The sequence below is a fragment of the Podarcis cretensis genome (genome assembly GCF_951804945.1).
Source record: "Podarcis cretensis genome assembly, chromosome: 8".
Taxonomy (NCBI): Eukaryota; Metazoa; Chordata; class Lepidosauria; order Squamata; family Lacertidae; genus Podarcis; species Podarcis cretensis.
Genome location: NC_137177.1, coordinates 51,927,032 through 51,940,075, shown reverse-complemented (window position 1 = coordinate 51,940,075; position 13,044 = coordinate 51,927,032). Strand labels below are relative to the sequence as shown.

The 13,044-nt window shown below is 43.1% G+C and overlaps 1 protein-coding gene across 9 annotated transcripts in view; it reads right to left on the bottom strand.

Annotated features, from left to right (window-relative positions):
- Positions 1-13,044, bottom strand: part of ZNF469 (zinc finger protein 469) — a 281,476-nt gene that overhangs the window by 15,463 nt on the left and 252,969 nt on the right. For 7 of the 9 annotated variants that reach the window (XM_079988670.1, XM_079988668.1, XM_079988671.1 and 4 more), the window contains one exon: positions 8,875-8,945. The exons of 1 other annotated variant lie outside the window; for it this stretch is intronic. The gene's annotated coding sequence lies outside the window, so the exon portion shown is untranslated. Of the gene's footprint in view, positions 1-8,874; positions 8,946-9,030; positions 9,070-13,044 lie in introns of those variants that run through there. One more of the 9 variants, XM_079988676.1, reaches the window with a different exon arrangement.

Sequence of the window (13,044 nt, the reverse complement as noted above, 5' to 3'; positions counted from 1 at the left end):
AGGGTGGCATTTTTATTGCCTTAAAACGATATTTCTCTTAGCAGGAGCAGATGACAGAAGTGCCCCGCCTATGGCTTATAGTCAGGAGAAAGCTCTACCTTTGATTTCTTAAGCTGGGCTCTCTGGATTTCTCCCTTCACCCCCACCCCACCCCCCAGATTCTCTCCTGGCACCGATCATCGTTTCATGTCCAGAAACAGCTGCTCTGCCCTATTCTTCTGCTTGATTGCTGGCAGATGAATGGCAGCACAGCCTCCATTGGTGCAAGGCCTTGCGCAGAAGGTGACTTGACTTGCATGCAAAAGTGAAGGACACTTGCAGAGCCGGGCAGCACCTACATGGGGCCAAAGGGGGTCTTCTCTAGTCCAATGGGGTGCCTGTAAGCAGCACATGAGCAGCAAGGGTCTCTTAGTCTGTGATGTTACGACTGTGGGATTGGCTCAAATACATGTGCCAGTCTTGGGCACTGGGCACCCATGTGCGGAAAGATGGGCAGGCCCCCAAATGCAAAAATCTGGACATGGGGCCTGTTGCCTGTTGACTTTTTTTTTTGGGGGGAGACAATTTCTGAGATGGCATGGAAGATATTTCAGGGTCATTTGGGGCCTCCCCCAAAGCATCCTCTTTTCCAGGATTAGCCAACATAGTAACCTCCAGATGGTGGATGACAGCTGTTGAAAGGCCAGCTGAGTTACACAAGGGAAGCCCCAACCACCTGGATGTTTGATGCTCAAAGGAGGGTCCCATAGTGACAGACATGATTTTAATGCAAAAGGTTCCAGGTTCAATCTCTGGTTGAAACCATCCGGCAGGAGGAGATGTGAAAGGCTTCCTTCTGACCTTAAAGAGCTGCTTCTGGTCAGAGCAGATCAGTGGTTTACTCTGGGGTGCCTTGAACAATGGTCAGGGGTGCCGAGGGCAACATTGGCCTCTGTCCCTCTTCCCTCCTTCCTCTGATGCCCTCTGCATCTCTGGCTCTGGCTTGCATGGCTGTTTATTGCAGTGGCCCTGGCTACAAGCTCCCCAGGTGAATGGTGCCTCTAGGGCTGGCCAGACACCTGCAGGGCATTGTGAGGAGGCACCTCTCTTTGGGGTGGGGTGGGGTGGGGCAGCTCAGAGACCAGGGGGGCAGCTGTGGCTGCCCAGAGAACTCCCGAGGAGAGGAGGCTAAAGGAACACTCCACAAGGAAGGGTGTTTGAAAAAGGTGAGAGGCTGCCAGCTCTGCAGGCAATGGGTGACATAACTGGGCTCCTGAGCCCCACAGGGGTGCCACAGAAAGAATGTAGTTGGTCAAAGGAGCCATGGACTCAAAAAGGTTGAAAACCTCTGGAGTATTTTTTTTTTAAATGATATTTTATTGAAATTTTTTAACAGAAAAAACAAAAAGTTACAAGACAATAAACAAAAAACACAAGAAAAATAAAAAAACCACAATTTAACATAAAAAGAAAAAAGAAAAAGAAAAAAGAATAAAAATCCCTCTTTTTAATTTCTCACTGTTCATTTACTTATTTTCCTGACTTCCTCACACCTCCCTTTTTTGTATTCCGTTTAAAAATGGGTTCAGCAAATTCATACCCTCTTAATTCACCCTTAATTATTTATCCTCGTATAATATAGCTTCAGATTTTCGTCTAATATCAATCCATTCTTACATATTCTTATTTTACCTTGTTACTAGAACCACTTCATTTCATTTCAACGTCATCAACATTCAAAAATTTTACAGTGTTTCTGTAAATAGATTTTAAATTTCTTCCAATCTTCTTCCACCAACTCTTCTCCCTGGTCTCGGATTCTGCCAGTCATTTCCGCCATTTCCATATAGTCCATTACTTGCATCTGCCATTCTTCCAAGGTGGGTAGGTCTTGTGTCTTCCAATGCTTTGCGATAAGTATTCTTGCTGCTGCTGTAGCATACATAAAGAAAGTTCTATCCTTCTTTGGCACCAATTGGCCAACCATGCCCAGGAGAAAGGCCTCTGGTTTCTTCAAGAAAGTATATTTAAATACCTTTTTCATTTCATTATAGATCATCTCCCAGAAAGCCTTAATCCTTGGGCACGTCCACCAAAGGTGAAAGAATGTACCTTCATTTTCTTTACATTTCCAACACTTATTGTTGGGCAAATGATAAATTTTTGCAAGCTTGACTGGGGTCATGTACCACCTGTACATCATTTTCATAATATTCTCTCTTAGGGCATTACATGTCGTAAATTTCATACCTGTGGTCCACAACTGCTCCCAGTCAGCAAACATAATGTTATATCCGATATCTTGTGCCCATTTTATCATAGCAGATTTTACCGTTTCATCCTCAGTATTCCATTTCAACAGCAAGTTATACATTCTTAATAGTGTCTTAGCTTTGGGTTCTAACAGTTCTGTTTCTAATTTTGATTTTTCCACCTGGAAGCCAATTTTTTTATCCAAATTATAAGCCTCCCTTATTTGAAAATAATGAAGCCAGTCTCGCACCTTATCTTTAAGCTTCTCATAACTCTGCAATTTCAATTTGTCACCCTCCTGTTCCAGAATTTCCCAATATTTTGGCCAATTGGTCTCCATATTGAGTTTTTTCCGAGCCTTCGCTTCCATAGATGATAGCCACCTTGGGGTTTTATTTTCAAGTAAGTCTTTGTATTTTGTCCAGACATTAAACAGTGCTTTTCTGACAATATGATTTTTAAATGCCTTATGTGCTTTGACCTTGTCATACCACAAATATGCATGCCACCCAAAAACATTATCAAAACCTTCTAAATCCAAGATGTCAGTGTTCTCAAGAAGCAGCCATTCTTTCAGCCAGCAAAAAGCTGCTGATTCATAATACAATCTAAGGTCTGGCAGGGCAAATCCACCTCTGTCCTTTGCATCCGTAAGTATTTTAAATTTTATTCTGGGGTTCTTGCCCTGCCAGACAAATCTAGAAATATCTCTCTGCCTCTTCTTGAAACATTCCATCTTGTCTATGATTTGCAATGATTGAAATAAAAACAGCATTCTTGGCAATACATTCATTTTGATAACAGCAATTCGGCCTAACAAGGAAAGCTTCAGGTTTGACCATATTTCAAGATCTTTTTTCACTTCTGACCAACATTTCTCATAGTTATCTTTAAACAAGTTCACGTTCTTAGAAGTCATGTTCACCCCTAGGTATTTTACTTTTTTTACCAATGTTAAACCTGTCTCCTTCTGAAACCTCTCTTTCTCAATTGGTGTTAAATTTTTCTCCAAAACCTTGGTTTTTAACTTATTCAGCTTAAAACCTGCCACCTGACCAAATTCCTGGATTAATTCCAAAACCCTTTTAGTACTAGGTTTTGGCTCCTGTAATGTCAATACTAAGTCATCTGCAAAAGCTTTAAGTTTGTATTGTTTGGCTCCGACCTGAATACCTTTAATCAGATGATCCCTCCTAATCATGTTTAACAGGACCTCCAGGACTGAAACAAAAAGCAATGGGGAAATTGGGCAGCCTTGTCGTGTCCCTTTCTCCATCTTAAATTATTCTGTCACCACGTTATTAACTATCAGTTTGGCCTTTTGTTCTGAGTAAATTGCACCTATACCATTTTCAAAACCTTGACCAACCCCCATCCCCTGAAGATTTTTCTTCATAAAACTCCAAGAAATATTGTCAAAAGCTTTCTCCGTGTCTACGAATATCAAAACTGCTTTAGTGTTAATATTTGTTTGAAGTTTTTCTAAAATGTTAATTATATTCCTCGTGTTATCAGACAAATGTCTACCCGGAAGAAAGCCAGCTTGGTCTTTATGTATCTCCTCCATTAATACTTTTTTCAATCTTTTAGCCAAAACGTCTGCAAATATTTTGTAATCCACATTAAGCAGGGATATGGGGCGGTAGTTCTTAAGTTGTGTCTTTTCAGACTCGGTTTTCGGTATAAGTGTGATGTAGGCTTCTTTCCACGACTCTGACGCTTTCCCCCCCTCCAAAATTTCATTACACACTTCCTTTAGTGGTTGAATTATCCAGTCTTTCAGAGTTCTGTAGTATTTTGAGGTTAAACCGTCCGGCCCTGGAGATTTACCCAGCTGCATGTTCTGAATAGCACCTTCCACCTCCTGTTCAGTTATTTTATAATTCAGCAATAACTTATTTTCTTGAGAAATTTTTTGTAATCCATTTATTTTCAAAAATTGGTCTATGTCAATCTCTTTCTGTGGCCCTTGTGTGTAAAGTTGTTTGAAATATCTCTGGAAGCAGTTTCTAATCTCCTGTGGATTCTGTATATTCTTTCCTTCCACTTTAAGATTTGTAACAGTATTTAACTTTTGTCTTTTTTTCATCTGCCACGCTAGTAGTTTCCCACATTTGTTGGCCGATTCAAATGTCTTTTGTCTCATCTGTTTAATTTTCCATTCTATGTCCTGATTTATCATTTTCATGTATTGTACTTGATACAGCTTTATTTCTCTCAGAATCTCCTGCGACTTTGGTTTCGCTCTAAGTTTCTTCTCACCTTCTCTTATTTTTTCCAAAATCTTTTCTTTTTTCTCATTTTGGGTTCTCTTTTTTATTGCATTCTGTTGAATCAGAAATCCTCTCATAACGGCTTTACTTGCATCCCAGATTACTCTTTTTTCAACGGTGGTTTTCATATTTATCTCAAAATAGTCCTTCATAATTTTTTGGGCCTTCTTAGTAATTTCTGAGTCTCTAAACAAGGTGTCATTCATCCTCCATCTGAAGGAACCAATCGGTGTTAGTTTCATCTCCATTCTCACAGGATTATGGTCGGAGCAAGTTTTAGGGCAAATTTCCACTTTTCAAATCTTGGGAGCCATTCCTCTGGTTATCCAGATTTGGTCAATTCTTGTCCATGTCATTTTGGCTTCAGAAAAGAAAGTCCTCTCTCTACCCAGGGGTTTTTTAGTTCTCCAAGTATCAATTAAGTCCATATTATCAGTCATCTCGAAAAAAGTTTTGGGTAGTCTTCCATCTTTGGTGACTACCTGTCTTTGTGACTTATCCATATTTGTAGACACCACTCCATTCATGTCTCCCATCAAAATAATATTACAGTCCATATAATCCAACAATGTCTCGTGCAGTTTCTTAAAAAATTCAGATTTCCCCTCGTTTGGTGCATAGACTCCTACTATCAAAAGTTTCTCTCCTTGAAATTGAATTTCAATTGCCACAAATCTTCCTTGGTCATCTTTAAATATAAACTTTGGTAATAGGCTCTCTTTTGCATAAATAATAACTCCTCTATTTTTGACCTTATCTGATGAAATAAACTCTTGACCTAATCTTTTATTAATCAATACTTTCCTGTGTAGCCTAGTCACATGAGTTTCTTGTAAGCAGATCAAGTCCAAATGTTCCTTTTTCAGCAGGTGAAAAACTTTTTTCCTTTTATCTGGGGAATTGAGGCCACAAACATTCCAACTTAATATCTGCAGAGACATGGTGTAGTTACTTTGCTTTTCCTCCGACTGCTCCTTGTAATTGTTCTTGTTCTGTCGGTGGTGTCACTTTCTCTGGTTTGTCCAATCCCAAGGGAGGCCTTGCTGGGTCTAAGAAAACCTCTGGAGTAGACCAAAAGATGTAAGGATCCAATGGCCTGATTCAGCAGCTTCCTGTGCTCATATGTCACATCTACACTATGCACTTAAAGCTCTTACACCAGAGTCATGTTTTCCTCCCAAATATCCTTGGAATGGCAGCTAGTTCTGGGTCTTGTAAGAGCCCTCAGCACCCATAACAAGCTATGGTTCCCAGGATACTTTCGGGAATGCCATAACTGTTGAGTGCATGGAATGTATGGCATGGATTTGACCACAGGCAACGTGCATTTACATCATGCAGCCAGCTGAGAGCTTTTGTCTGAGCGAAGCAGTCCTGCCCACTGCATCAAAAGGCCTGCTTTTTGAGATATTGTATAAGTAACCCCTCTCAAATGTATTTATTCTCTTTTGCTAAAGGCTCCTGTTGTCAATCTTGTGAGAGTCTCTGGCTTAGTCTCCTGACTGGCCCAGAAATAGCACAAAGCAGGGTCTTGAGGAGGCACTCAAAAATGTGTAGGCACTGTATGGTGAAATCTCAGAAGCCAAAGAGATTGCCAAGTAAGATTTCTGGTCGTCACTGGGTTGGGTCTGCCCACACTCTTTCAGCTTAACTTTGCAATCTTAAGGACTAGCACCTTAAAACAAGAAATAAATAAGGATGCTCAGGATGGCTAAATTTTGCAGCCAAAATTGCACTGTGAGGTCACATGTTGTGATGGTGGTAAAATATATGCAATTGAACCCACAGCTATTTGGAAAGTACTTCATGCTTCCTCTTAGCAAGGGTACCACAGCTGAAGGGAAAAGGCTGCAGCTCAGTGGTACAGCATCTGCCTTTCATGCAGAAGCCTCCAGGTGCAGTCCATGGCATCTTCAGGTGGGACTGTGAATGTCCCCAGCCTGAAACCCTAGAGAGCTGCTGCCAACCAGTGTAGCTAGTACTGACCTAGATAGAGCAATGGTCCAACTCAGTAAGAGAACTTCCTATGGACATTTGCAGTGGGCGTCAACTGCTTCATTTGCCCTTACTACAGGCTCAGCATTTGAGCGGGAGTAATTTGGTGCTAATTCCTCAGCTGACATTAACTTTAAGTGTAAAGCAGCTTAGATTGGTTATTTCCAAGTGTATTCTCCGGAAAGTTGGATTTTCTTTCAGCTCTCATTTTGAAGCTTGGGGGGGAGGGGGACATATGTGGGGCTGTCAAAATCTCCAGCTAGGCAACTGGGCTGATGGACAAGTACTCCACCAAGAGATCTAACCTCGGCCACCTTCCTTCCTGCTGCTTCTACTCCCAGCTTGGGAACCAAAATGTTGCAGAAGGGGTTGCCTGAGGTCACTGGCCGCTGCCTCTTTGATCTGCCCATTTTATCAGCCCTGTCCATCAACCAGGACAGAGTCTGATGCAGCCTTGACAGCCTTAAAAAAGAAAACAAAAAACCACCTCTCCACAGTTTCACACTTGGCTAAGCAAAATAAATCCCAGCCCGACGGAGGTAGCTGAGAGGGTCCTATTGCTCTCCCTCTCTGCCAGCCAACAATGTGCCACTTATATGCCATTTGGAGCCACGACGGGCAAGCCTGTTTACTGCTGCTGAAATTTGCAAAGATACCTTGCCAAGATAAAACAACCGACAAAACCAGAGCTAGTTACATTATCACAGTTGGGTTCACTCAGCCACATAAAGAAGGCCTTTTGGAATGATTTTTTTTTTTTAAAGCCTTCTCGTGGGGATTCAATAAAACTTGCAACATTTGCATTGCTGGGGCCTAGGCTGATGGCTGCATTATTGCAGGCAGCCAGAAGACATAAATGCTTGGCTTCCAACTCAAGCAGTTGATTCCATGAACAGATAAGTGGAGGGTGTGTGGAAGAGAAACACAGGGGAAGATGGCAACATAGGGAAGGATCTGAGTAACGATGCATGCTCCTGGCTGCCTCACCGCAGAAAGGATGTTGTAGAGTTGGAAAAGGGCAACACAGATTATTAAGGGGATGCAGCGACTCCTCTACAAAGGAAGGCTGCAGCATTTGGGACTTTTGAGTTTAGAGAAAAGGTGAGTGAGAGGTGACATGATGGAACTGTATAAAATTATGCATGGCATGCAGAAAGTGGATAGAGAAAACTTTTTCTCCTTCTCCCATAACACTAGAACTCTGGGGCACCCAATGAAGCTGAATGTTGGGAGACACCCAACTGACAGAAGAAAGTGCTTCTTCACACAGCGCATAGCTAAACAATGAAACTTAGTCCCACAGGAGGCAGTGATGGCCAACAAACTGGAAGGCTTTCAAAGAGGATTAGACAAATTCATGGAAGAGAGGGCTATCAACCGGCTGCTAGCCATGGTGGCTCTGCTCTGTTTCCACAGCCAGAGGCTGTAATGTAATGCTGGATACCAGTTGCTGGAAACCACAGGAGGGAATAGGACTCCTGAGCTCGGGCCCTGCCCACCGGTTGCCTAGTTGCCATCCCCGTGATCATTTCACGTTGCCCTTTTCTGAATCTTTTCCCACTCTGACAACTGCACCAGACTTAAGACACCTGCCACTCTGGAAGCTGAAAAAGAAGCCTGGTAGCTGGGTGGATAAACCTGACACCCATGGATTATCCCAAAAGTATTCCCCATTGATTCAAACAATGGCACTTTTAGAATGATTCCAAAACATTCCCCATAGATTCAAGTAGGGGCCCGCAGCCAGCATGCTGAGGAGGGAGATGGGAGGAGGCTTCAGCCATCTAGGTGAAAAGGTGCTCAGTGCCTTTTCAGCAGAGAAAAAACAGACCCCACGCAGCAGAAAAGTAGCCACTGAAATCAAAGCTGCCTCTGAGTGCCTCTTTGACTTCCTCCACCCACTTATTAGTTTTAAGCAATTTCCCCGAGGGGGGGGGAAGGGAGGGGGAGGGTTAATAATGAAGCAAACCCTTATATTTTGTGCATGGCAAGCATACAGAAGACCATTTGAGTGGCTCATCAAGATTTAAATTATATCCAGGCAGGTTAAACTGAAGCTTCTGAAGTCAAAAGTTTGGCTATGGTTATGGAAAAAAAAAAAGTTAAATGGTTATTCCACCACAAATACACTCAATTGTTGTTGTTGGTGGTGGTGGTGGTGTGTATGTGTTTTTAAATCAGTCTATCCTTTAACAGGCCCTGAATGGGGTTTTCTATTTTTTGATGGGCCCTAGAAGGAGAAATATATGGGTGAGAGGCGCAAGGGGATTATTCCAGTCTGCTGGGGGATTAAAAAAGAAATTCAGAACATTTGCTTTAAAAAGTCAAACAGCCCCTCCCCCTCCCACAGCCACCACTTGTCAACTGGCCATACCTTGGAAAACTTCCTTCACTCAGCTACTGCTGGGTCTCGGCTTAACTTCCAGTGAAATATGAATTTCTTGGCTGCAAGCAAAGTGAAAAATATGTCAGGAATTTTTGTTTGGCTTGGCTGCCATGGCCGCCACAGATCACAAGCTCATTCAAGCACCTTTCCAGAGCTGGATGTGAAAGGCGCGTTCTCCTCCGGCTGTGCTGTTGGACGTGCTGGGAATGGGTGCTCCCGGGAGACTAATGTACAGATGTGCTCGGCTGCCGGCTCCGAGTGATTCAGCTGAGCTGGCTTCTCAGCACACACTCCACAGGGCAGTTCAGAAGTGCTGGCTGCCCATTCTCCCTTGAATCTGACAGTGGCTGCCATTTCAGGGCATCTGTCCTCAGCACAGGCAAGGGAGACCCGGAGACTGATTGATTCCCAGAGCCACTTCCAAAGCCTTTAGAGCGAAATCAGGGCAGCCATGGCTGTCCCAGCTCAGAGAGAGGGATGTCTTTCACAGGCAAAGCTGTCCATTTCAGATTCAGTCTTTACAAAAATCTGTCAGGTTTTTTTTAGTGTGCATTTATTCTAATTTACACATTTTTGTATGCAATTTTAACTAGTGTATACATTTTTTCCAATCACTTTTTGCATTTTTTGTATCTTATATGCACTTTTATACATCCTTTCCCCTAATATTATATGTATTTTGGTTCACTCTTTCGGAGGAAGGGTTTGCAGAACTGCATCACAAAATTCAGAGAAGGAATTTCAGAGGATGGGTGACTTTTGAGACTGAGCCTCTCCTGGTTCTGGTAGACAGGGGGAAGGGAGCTTCTCACAGCAGGAGGGAGAGGCAGCTGTGCCTCTTCACCAGACTGACTCATCTCCCCCTACTCTCCTACTTCAGCTTCTGCCTCTGATTTTGGACTTCTCTCTGCCACAGACTCCCCCCACTCACTAAGTCCTGTTACCACTTCAGCTTCCAAGACCTCCTCCTCCCAGTCTGCTCTCTCTTCTCCCTCTGACCACTCATTGTTGTCCCACCATCAATTCCTAGGCTCAGAGCCATCTTCCCTTGGGGGTTCCCCAGCTTGTTCCCCCAACTATTCCTCTGCATCCAACCAGTCTGTAGCAGTCATCTAGTCCAACCTTGTGCAGTGCTGGAATCCCTGGCAGAGGCTCTGTCTAAAAACCTCCAATTAAGGAGTGTCCTCCACCTTTTAAGGAAGTCTCCTCTGCTGCCAAACAGCTTTTGCTGTCAGAAAGTTCTTTCTAATGTTTAGGAACTTCACATCTACTTTTTTGACAGTGGGGAGGAGGAAGGTGGGATAGATGTGAGCAAATGAAGCTATATGCACATAAGTGTCACATACGGTGGGACTCAACGATAAATTAAGTAGCAGCTTAATTCGCCTCCTTGATACAGTCATCTGCTCTTTAATCACAAACACACATCTCTCTTGTTAGGTATGTCTTGAACTTTAGATCAATTCATTTGGCTCAGGGCAATTACGAAAGGGTTTGTAGCACACAGATCATTTTTCAGGGCTCTCGGCTTGAAGATTTTCTGCCAGCATTAAATTAATTCCTTTATTTATTTCAGAACCCCAAACCATAAAGAACTGTGTGCAAACAATTACATTTGGTACGAATGACACCACCCAACCGCTGCAGGTTTCGATATCGTACAGAAATTGTCTAGAGGCGCAGGATTGACTGCAACTCCTTTGAGGGACTGTAATAAAGACTGAGTTATTTTGACATTTATTTAAGAAATATTTATCTCTCATTTTGCTTCTAAATGCTGCCATTCGCTAAGGAATTATCTGTTACCTAAGTATGCTGATAAATCTTCTAAGGTAAAAGTATATCTCAGATGCTGCCAGGAAAGGTACATTTAAGAATGCTTCCTAAATTATCAGCTGCATTTATCTTAATTACTTTGGTAAAAGTAGAATCTGGCATTAGGGTGAGTTAAATTGAATGGGAGCTTGTCTTTATCATATCACATATTTGAGATCATTTAAGGGAGATAAAAGGGACAGGACTTTGGTGGGGGTTGGGGGGGACCTCCAGGTGGCGTTCAAGGATGGGAAATAGCAAGGAGTGTGCTGGGAGGGGACCAGAGGGGCTGTGCTTAGGACCAGCTCAGGATATGCTCTGGTTCTTTTACCAAGGAGGTTCAAGTCCCTGCTCAGCCAAGAAATTCACATTGTATCTTTGAGGCAGTCACCATCCCTCTCAGGTTAACCTACCTCACAGGGTTGTTGTGGGGATAAAATGGCCCCTACACCTGGGATCTATTATTTGAGCTTATGTCACTGTATTTTATATTTTTCAGATGCCATTAGAAGCCACTTTGGCACATAAGACATAAAATAATACTTTATACCGATATTCTCTTCAGTTATCATTGTTGGAAATGGCTAAACACATGGGTTCATTTTCCCCCTAGTGGTTTCTTTTATTTTGCTTCAGGTGTGTTTTGTGTTATGAACTACATATTTAACTAGGGGATGCCATCCCTGCCTGCTCTGCTGGCCAGCCCCATCTACCTGCCAAGCCCCCTTTCCCCACACTTGGCCAAACGCTCCTCCCTTTATACCTGGCCACTTGCCTCACCCCTCGTCCCATCCTGCCCTTCACAGCTCACCCCAAGCCCCTCATCCTCTCACAGCTCACCCCAACCTCCAACCCCCTTTAAAGGAGGGTGGTAGGTGCTTCAGGTCTGTCAAACTGCTCTGTGAAGCAAACCCCCTCCCCCAATTAAACCATTCTATAGCCACGTTTAAAGGAGGAGGAGCTTCAGAGTGCAGTTTGGCAAGCCACTCTCTAAAGGGTCTCTCCTGCATCTGTTAAAGAGCTTGCCTGGCCGGCCTGCCACCTACCTGCCTGCGGTTCTGTCATCACACTGGAGTTGGCACAGCTGCCAATCAGCAGCCACACAAACAGCAGCATGATGACAACATTACATTTTTATGTATACAGGAAGACAAATGGTTTTTTGTTTTGAAGGTCTCTTCTCCACCATAAAGTGCATTCTAACCCTATCTCACAGGGTCACTGTGAGGATGAAACAGTCCTTTGGATCTGTAGCCTGTGTCCAACTAGATCTGCAGCACAAAGCAGATGTGCTACCATGATACTACAGCCCTTCCCACCTAGGTCAGTACTGCCAGCACTGACTGGCAACGACTCCCAGGATTTCAGACGGGAGTCTTTCTCTGCACTACCTTCATTCTTGCATTGCAGGGGGTTAGACTAGATGACCCTCAGGGGCCCTTCCAACTATAATTCCGTGATTCTACCTGTAGATGCCAAGGATTGAACCAGAGACCTTCTGCATTCCAAGCAGATGCTCTGATACTGAGCCACGCCTATCCCAAGCTACGCCCATCCTAATTATGCTCCTATAATTTTTGCCAATTTTGTAAGTGAGCTTTCGTTGTTTCTCTCTTTGAGAACTTGTTTCTATAAAGCACGATTAACGAGCATTTCAATTGTGGTTTCATTACCCCATTAATTATTCTGACCCAGAAATTTAGCTCAAAATGTTATCAGCTTAAAATAGGGGAGGCGGAAATCAATTAAAATGATTATAATTTAGTCTACAAAAGAAAAGTTGACTTAAAAAAACATTTTAAACTGAATAAGCAGTTCCTGCAGAACCAGTCACTCTTTCATGCTCTCATCTCCCTCATAGGGTTGTTGTGAGGATAAAATGAGAAGGGGGGAAGCCACATTCACCACCTTAAGCTCCTTGAAGGAAAAAGTGGTATAAGAAGGTAATAATAAAGAATACCAAGAAAATTTGGGCAGAGGGGGGCAGGGCGGGCGGGAAGAACAGGGTTGCAATTGATACACATTTCCAGCAGATGGCGCCAAAGCCAGCTGAATTGAATTTCCTGCGGTTAGTGCAAACTTCGAAAATTTATGCGAGTAGCCTTGTTAAAAGAAATCCTAGTTCACTAATCTGCTTTTTAATCACTCAATTAGCAAATCATCTAATCAGAACCCCTCAACTAAAGTTTGAAATGAAGTTTCCACTATGGGAAATTGTGGAAAGTATTTTTCTATATTTTTCCTATGCATTCTACAAACAGAGAGAGAGAGAGAGAGAGAGAGAGAGAGAGAGAGAGAGAGAGGTTGCAATGATCTCTGTGATCTCAAGACATCCACCAAGGC